Raw genomic sequence first — 8,803 nt, 5'->3', positions numbered from 1 at the left:
TTCTTAGGTATTTGGGTTTCCTGTGGAAACAACGGGAAGCTGAGTTTATGCTCTGGATGCATCCACCTGAAACAAGGTCAACAAGTCATGAATGAAAAATTTCAAGTTAGATGGATCAAGGATTCTGATCCCAGTGGAAGGCTAGCTTTCGGGTGGACAATTTCTACTGATGGCCTGATGTAGGTTCTGATCCTGGGATATGTAACAGAAAGGAGATAGTGACCGGTATCCTCAGAAGTGAAGCCTCTGAGACAGAAGTCATTCATGCCAACTTATGGGTTATCAATGTTTGCTCATGGCTGCTACCATTATAACATGCCGTTCAATGGTTCTGTGGTTTCAATTTACTGTGTCAATGTAAAGATGAAGTTTCCAAATGGAAGGTAAAAATCTGAGGCCCTCAAGATGATGAATCACAGGGAGGGGGGGAGCTGGAGCTATAGTACAGCAGGTAGGGCATTTGCCTTGCACACGGCATACCCAGGTTAGATTCCCAGCATCCTGTATGGTCCCCCCAAGCACCGTGAGGAGTAATTCCTGAGTGCAGAGCCAGGAGTAACCACTGTGCATCGCCACGTGTGACCCAAAAACGCAAAGAATGATGATCTGGGATTGATCCTTAGCATTGCAAACGGCATTATTTTTTAATTTTTAAATTTTTTCTTGCTTGCTTGCTTGCTTGCTTTTTTGTTTTTTGGGTCGCACCTGGCTATGTATAGGGGTTATTTTTTATTTTTAAAAAAACTTATAATTTTTCCTTTTTACCTGTGGTTTAAAAGTGTATCTAAAATATTTTAGAGTAAATATATGTGAAGAAGAATAAAATTCACAGGAACTATTTAGTGTTCTTAATGATACAGGAGTCAGAATTTTGAGGTTAATTGTATGGGTATTGCATAAATAATTTTTCCACATTATGTGGGCTGTCTTTCGATCATGGTCACCATTTTTTCTGAGTTGCAGAAACTTCTTAGTTTAATCTAGTCTCATTTGTTTATCTTCACTTCCTCTTCCTTGGTCAGTGGTGTTTCATTCTAGAAGTTTCCCTTAGCTTTAATGTCATGAAAGGATCTTCCCACATTTTTCTCCATATATCTTAAGAATTCAGGTATGATAGTGAGGTCTTTAATACATTTGATCTGACTTTGTGCCTGGCACTATAAAGAGGTCTGAGTTCATTTTTTTTGCATATTGCTGTCCAGTTTTCCCAGCACCAGTTGCTGAAGAGACTTCCTAGCTCAACTTCATATTTCTTGAGCCTTTAAGAAAGATTAGGTAATAATAATCTGAGGGCCAGCGTCAGGATATTTGACTATATTCCATTGATCTGAGACCTGTCTTTATCTGAATATCATGGTATTTTGATTACTAAAACTTTGTAGTAGGGTTTGAAGATGGGGAAGTTGTTCCCTTCTTCTTTTTACCAAAGATTGCTTTAGCTCTTCATGGGAGTTTATGGTTTTGTATGAGTTTAAGAGTGATTAATCTATTTCTTTGAAAAATGTTATGGGTATCCTTATAGAAAGTGCATTAAATCTTTATAGAGCTTTGGGGTGGATTGCCATTTTGACAGTGTTAAACCTCTCAATCCATGAGCATGGGATGTGATTCCATTTCCTCATATACTCTCTTATTTCGTGAAGTAGTGTTTTGTAGGTTTTTTTTTTTTTTGGTATAGTTCCTTAACCTTTTTAGTTGATTCTATTATACTCTATTTTCTGAGGTATTATTGTGAATGGGATTGTTTTTCTCTATCTCTTTTTTCTCTTTCATTATTAATATATGGGAAAGCCATGGAGTACCAGATATTGATTTTGTAATATGCTACTTTACTAAACAAATCTATTGTTCCCAGGAGCTTTTTTGTAGATTCTTTGGGATTTTATAAGTATAGTATCATGTCATCTCCAAATAGTAAAAGCTTGAGTTCTTCCTTTTTTATCTGGATGCCCTTGATATCTTTTTTTTTTTACCGAAATCATATGGCAAGTACTTTAAGTACTATGGTGAATAGGAGGTGTGAGAGTGGGTAACTTGTTTTGTGCCTGATTGTATTCTGGGATTCTAGTTCATTGATTTCTGCTCCAAGTCTTTGGTTTTTCCCCCTTGAGAATAATGCTTGCCGTGGGTTTGTGGTAATTTGCTTTGACTAGATTGAGGAAAGTACTTTCAAATCCAATTTTGTTGAGAGTTTTTCATCATGAATGGGTGCTGGATCTTATCAAATGCTTTATCTACATCTATTGATATGATCATATGACTTTTATCTTTATTTTATTGAGATGGTGTATTCTGTTGATTGACTAGAGAATGTTAAGCCATCCTTGCATCCCCAAGCTAAACCTATTTGGTCATAGTGTGTGATCTTTTGTTGAGTTTCTGGATTCTCTTTGCTGGTATTTTCTTGAAAATCTTTGTATCTGTATTCATCAAGGAAATAGGTCTGTAATTTTCTTTTTTTGTGGTGTCTCTATCGATTTGAGTATTAGGGTGATCTTTGCCTCATAGAAACTATTTGGGAGTATTTCTGTTTCTTCAATTCCTGGAAAATCTTAAAAATGTTGGAAGCAGTTCCTCTTTAAAGGTTTGAAATAGTTCACTATTGAATCCATCTGGGCCATGGATTCTGTTTGCAGGGATACTTTTGACCATCATTTCAATTTCCTTGTTAGTGATAGGTTCAAGTATTCCAAATCTTCTTGGTTCAGCCTTGGGAGGTAATTGGAATCCAATAATTTATCAATTTATTCAAAATTCTCTCATTTCCTGCTGCAAAGAATCTCAATATAATCTCTGATGATCCTATGTATTTCTGTAGTTTCTATTAGGATAACCCCCTTTGCATTTCTGATTTGATTTATTAGAATTCTTTCTCTTTGTTTTTTTGAGAGGCTTCTCATGGTTTATTGATCTTATTTATTTTCTCAAAGAACCAGCTTTTGCTTTTATTGGTCTTTTGGATTGTATTTTGGGATTGTAGCTCATTGATGTCTGGTACAAGTTTTATTATTTCCTTCCTCCAGCCTATTTTGGACTACTTTTGTTGGTCATTTTACAAAATCTTGACCTCTAATTTATTCATGTAGGCCCTTTCTTTCTTCCTAATGAATTCTGGCAGATCTATAATCTTTCCTCTTAACACTGCTTTTGCTGTGTCCAACAAGTTATGGTAGCTCGTGTCCTCATTCTCATTTGTTTCTGGAAATTTTTTATTTCCTCTTTGATTTCTTCCCTAAGCCAATGGTTGTTCATTACTCCCCTTAAAGAAAATATTTCCTTGCTGAGCTTCAGTCTGTTTGATCTATGGAGAAGTGTCAAAGAAGTGTTGAAATCTCCTTCTAGTATTGTGTTGCTATCAATGTTTTTCTATAAGTCAATTAGAAGTTGTTTTTAAGTATTTTCCTGGTCTGTCATTAGGATCATATACATTGAGGAGGGTGAGTTCTTTCTGATGTACATATCCCATGATCATTAAGAAATGACCTTCACTGTCTCTGATCATCTTTAGCCTGAAGTCCATGTGGTCTGATACTAGTATCGCCACTCCAGCTTTGTGGAGGTGATATTTTCTTGAAAACTTGTTTCCCAGACTTTTACTTTTAGCCCATGGGTGCTTTGATTGTTCAGACGTGTTTCTTGCAGGCAGCAGAATGAATGTTGGTTTCAGTTTTCTAATTCATCTTCCCATTCTGTGCCTCTGAATTGGCACATTTAGTCCATTGACATTGAGAGAGATTGTTGTGGTGTGGATTTGTGCTCTCTTTATGTAGAATTTTTGTACTTGTGGGGATTGTCTTAGCTTAAAGTAGACCTGTTCATTCTTCTTGCAACAAAAATATGGAATGCTTTACAAGTTTGCATATCATCTCTGTGCAAGGACCATGCTCATCATTTTATCATTTCAATTTTAGTATATGTGTTAAACTTAGTAGGAGTTAATTTTTCCATATTTTTCTCTTCTTATTACTTTGAGTGTTGTCCTTCCTCACTCCTATGGCAGACAATGATTCCTAATCAAGGAATGTATTTCAAAGCAGCATGAATAAATAGATTTAGAAATTTAATGTCCCAGAAAGAAAAATATGGTTTTTATCATATTATCTTTTACCATACCCTAGGCATCAGTTTTACAAAATAATTCTTTTGGAAGATGGTATATGAGGTTGTTTAATGTCGTTCCCTGAAACCTTAATTAAGACCATTAAACTAGAGCCTTTTGCTGTTTTCACCTCAGTCCCGTGTACTTCTCCAGGAAAAGGTGGATGGTGTTGTCTGCACTTTGACCACCTTGAATGTATGTAGGATTTTTTTCCTGAAGGATGAGCTGAGAAGCATATTGATGATTTCATTCCACCTTATTACAAGTTCAACTTGAACGGAAGGTGAGACTCATATGGCTCCTATAAAGGACAGAACAAAGGGTCTCAGTGAAGTTTAATGGCCAACTCACATTAACAACATAGATGACTCATAGTAACCTGTGTGCATCTTTGTGTATAGTGAGTTTCATATCTACTGATAGAGATTCTCAGTCATGACACATGGGCAAAACGGATCTGTAATTAAAATCTAGTTCTCTGAGCAGAGTGAGGTCTCTGACGTGATTGAACAAGTTTGTAGTAATTTATTACTAAGCACATAAGTATTTTCAATGATGCGTACTTTTCGATCTAAAATTAATTCCAAATATGTCTAAAACAACAGTCTCCTAACCTCGCACCTGGCTTTCCTCACTGGGGCCCCTTGGAGATGGCGGGGTGAGATTCCCTCACCGCCCTGAGCATAGACCCGGCAGCTGAAGACCTCTGCAACCAGCCATAGGTACGCTTAAGGCCACTCTTCCCAAGCTTGAAGGAGCCTCATGCATGAAGGAACTGGAAGAGGAACCCAAATGTGCGGGACCGGGGGATGAGATCTCCATGGCTGCTCAGATCAAGACTGTGTCCCCTCCTTCCAGATCCTCCATCTTCTAGTAATTAAGTGTTAAAACCACGATCTACCCCTGGATCCATGTAATGCCATCAATAGCCAACATCCAGAGACTGGATCTTATTTAGAAGAGAGTAACTCTGATTGTCCAGTTCTCACTCTCAGAGAACCTGGTAGGCTTCTGCGAGTATCTTGCCCGCATGGCGGAGTCTTTGTTTCTGGTCACTGTTTCTTTTGAGGTACAGAAGCTGCTTATTTTAAGATAGTTCCCTTTGTTTATCTCTGTTTCCAGTTGCTTGGCAAGTTGCATGTTATATTTGAAGATACCTTTAGCTTCAATGTCGTGGAGGGATTTGCCGACCTTGTCATCACTGTACCTGAGGGATTCTGGTGTGATGTTGATGACTTTGACCTATTTTTATCTGACTTTTGTGCATGGTGTTAGGTAGAGGTTTGAGCCATTTTTTTTTTTTGCATATAGCTGTCCAGTTTTTTCTGCACCGTTTGTTTAGAAGGACTCTCTTGAACCACTTCACATTTCTTGCTCCCTTATCAAAGATTAGATGATTATATATTTGAGGGTGTGTGTCAGTATATTCAATCCTTTTCCATTGGTCTGCAGCTGAGCCTTTGTTTCAGTCCCATGCTGTTCTCATTATTATCGTTTGTAGTAGAGTTTGAGGTTGGGGAAGGTGATGCCTCCATCGTCTTTTCCCCAAGAATTGCTTTAGCTATTCGTGTGCGTTTGTTGTTCCATGTGAATTTCAGGAGTGCTTGATCAATTTCTTTGAAGAATGTCATGGGTATCTTTATAGGGATCAAGTTGAATTTTTACAATGCTTCTTGGAGAATTGCCATTTTGACAATGTTAATTCTCCCATTCCATAAGCAGGAGATATGTTTCCATTTCCTCGTGTCATTTTTTAATTTCTTATTTTATAGGTCCTTTACCTCCTTAGTTAAGCTGATTCCAAGGTTCTTGATTTTCTGAGGCACGATTGTGAGTGGGATTGCTTTTTCATGTCACTTTCTTCTCTCTCATTATTTGCATATTAATAAGCCATAGACTTTTGGGTATTGAGTTTATAGCCTGCAATTTTACTATAAAAGTCTATTGCCTCTAGGAGTTTTTTCGTAGAGATTTTAGTATTCTCTAAATATAGTATGATATCTTCTGTGAATAGTGAGAGATTATTTCTACCTTTCATACATGAAAAACCCTAAATATCTTTTTCTTATCTATTTTCTATTCCAAGTACTTCCAGTACTACATTGAACTGAAGTGCCAAAATGAATTTTTACTTAGCACATTCTGTCTGTAAATTTCTATGCTAAGAACAGTGGAAGAAACAGTGATATCTTAGTAATTTACAAGTAAATTATGAAGACAGATAATTTAAAAGAATTTCTTTGTATAAATTTCCAAAATGTTTAGCTTTTATTAAATATATTAAGAATAAATCATAGGTCTTGATTATACCGTGAAGATTATTTTCATGTTAGAAGTTACCCTTCTAAAATGCAAGAAAGAGACACATTTTGAAAATGTTGATTATTCGTTCATTCATTCAATGAATGTTTGTAGTCTGGTTGTGCAGTGCCTGCAGAAAGTCAACCTGTACCCTCAGGTGAGTGCATCAACAGTCTGATGGTGTCTTCATGCTTCCCGATAACCTCAAATGGCCACTGTGCCTCTGGCTGGCTCCCAACAACTCAGGACTACATTTCCCGAGAAATTAAACTCCCGAAAGATATGTGGGAGCCATGTTAACAAACCACCCCTGGCTCAGCTATACAAGCTAATGGATTGGTCTTGTTTCAGAGACCCATAGACAAATCTGGAAGATATCAACAGTCACAGTTAACCTTGGAACTGCAAAAGGCTGAAGACACTAGGGTAAATCGGAGGGAGGCAGGTTAGTTTGGTGCCCACCCAACCAGAACCCAGTGCAGCCACTTTCTCCCACAATACAAAATCGCCACCATGCCCTCCTCTGGTTTCCACCGTCTCAGGATGGCTCTCACTGAAACATAACAGCTGAAAATTCGGATATGTGTGTTTTGTGACTGAAATCTCCAGGCTTTCTCTGGGCAGGATGGGCATCCTACACTCACTGCCCTGTACTTATGGAAGCCTCAGCAGTCATTTCCATACCTCAAAGCTACTCCAACCTTACCTTCCTGATAAAAATGCTCAATTCCTTGAACAAAGATGATGACCTCTTAGTACCTGTATGAGACCCTTAATGCACAAAATAAAAAGGAAACAAAGAGAAAGAATCAAAGATCCTGCCATAGAGACAGGCTGGGAGTGGGGGTAGTTTGTTGGGGGATGGTTTTAGGGAACCAGGAATATTGGTTTTGGGAAATGTACACTAGAGGAAGGATGGAAGTTGGATCGTTGTATGACTGGAAGCAAATTATGAATAGATTTGTAATGGTCTATATCACAGATATTCAATAAAACATTAAAAATACTGATGGAACTTTAAAACCCAGCATAAATATTTTTGTGTTCTCTGTAGGAAAAAAAAAATTTTACTCACCTGTGTGCCAATAGCTTGTAGAAAACTAAACCCAAAGATATATCAATGACTGCCTTTGGCATGAATACTGTAATTGCAGCTATGTTATGTTTTAGAATCAGTTCGTGGACAAGACGCCAAGAGGAGCAGTGGCAAAGTGCATCAATGTTGAATGGATAATGTTTCAGGAGCTTGCAAGGGAGATGCGAAGCTTTGGCATGAGAAAAGGGAAGAAACAGAAGAGTGAAGTACTAATAAGTATCATGAGAAAAATGCAAGGGAGAACATTTCCTGGCAAGTGTCACACTCTGTTGAGCTTTTCGTGAGGATAAGCATTAGAAAGTATCTTTCCCATTTAGTGGTAAAAAGGTTACTTTGATGGGTATATTTAAAATTTACTTTATCGATTAGAATCACTAAGAGATACACAGTTACAAAGTTGCTCATAACTGAGTTTCAGTCATTTAATGTTCTAGAACCTTTCCAGTATATTGGGGCATTTTTGAAGGAATATCCCTGGTGCGAGGACTAGGGCATCTGAATCTTAACTCATTTCACCAAATATATGATCTGTACTCACATGTTTTACACTGTCTCCCCTGCTCTTTGATTTATGTTTTCATGCAATATTTCCTTGTGAACCTCACTTCAAGTGAGGCTCCCTATTTAAGACAAGTACATGTTTCTGGGACATTACATATTTTTGGTTGCTGGGAGAGTCTCTAAAGCAATGCTCAGGAGGTGTGGGGGCCCTACAGATAATTCTCAGAAAACGTGGCCATGGTGCTTGGGGTCCTCCTATGCTATACAGCCTTTGATACTCTGGCAATCATGTGGTGCTGGGAGTCAAATTGAGTGCATGTGACACAAGTTCCATAAGCACTACACTATCTCCTGCAGCCCTGGGTATTAGATTTATGTCAGCATTCTGAGGTCCTCCCTTTTGTCAGAAAGCAGAGACTTGTGCAGGAGAAAGTGGAAGAGACATTAGGGTTTAGCTAGGTTCACTGAGTAGCTGGTGATACCATTAAGATTGGAACATAAAGTAAAAATAAAACAAGATCCCCATGCCTTTTCCCGCTGAACTCGACACCCTCCACAGGGGGACACCTGCGGGGAACACCTGCAGCAGCTCCTTGGGACTGTCCATCACCAAATCAGCGCCTCCCCTCCAGGTGGGTAGGGGGAGCACAAGCCAGGTTCACCACTCCTCACCCCCAGCTCCCCGCATTTTCCTGCAGAACTGGACACCCTCCAGAAGGGGACACTTGAGGCAGCTCCATGGGATTTTCCATCCCTCCTCCTACATTCCAGGAACCTGGGTGGGAGTGACCCTGGGATGGGCCAGG

The 8,803-nt window shown here is 38.6% G+C and overlaps 1 pseudogene; it reads right to left on the bottom strand.

The window, feature by feature from the left end:
* Positions 1-3,831: 3,831 nt before the first annotated feature.
* Positions 3,832-3,925, bottom strand: LOC130037095 (uncharacterized; annotated as a pseudogene).
* Between the last annotated feature and the right edge of the window lie 4,878 nt (positions 3,926-8,803).

The sequence above is a fragment of the Sorex fumeus genome, unplaced genomic scaffold (assembly GCF_029834395.1).
Source record: "Sorex fumeus unplaced genomic scaffold, SorFum_2.1 ptg000070l, whole genome shotgun sequence".
Lineage (NCBI taxonomy): Eukaryota > Metazoa > Chordata > Mammalia > Eulipotyphla > Soricidae > Sorex > Sorex fumeus.
Note: the sequence above shows the minus strand (reverse complement) of the source record. Positions and strands in the feature narration are given on the sequence as shown.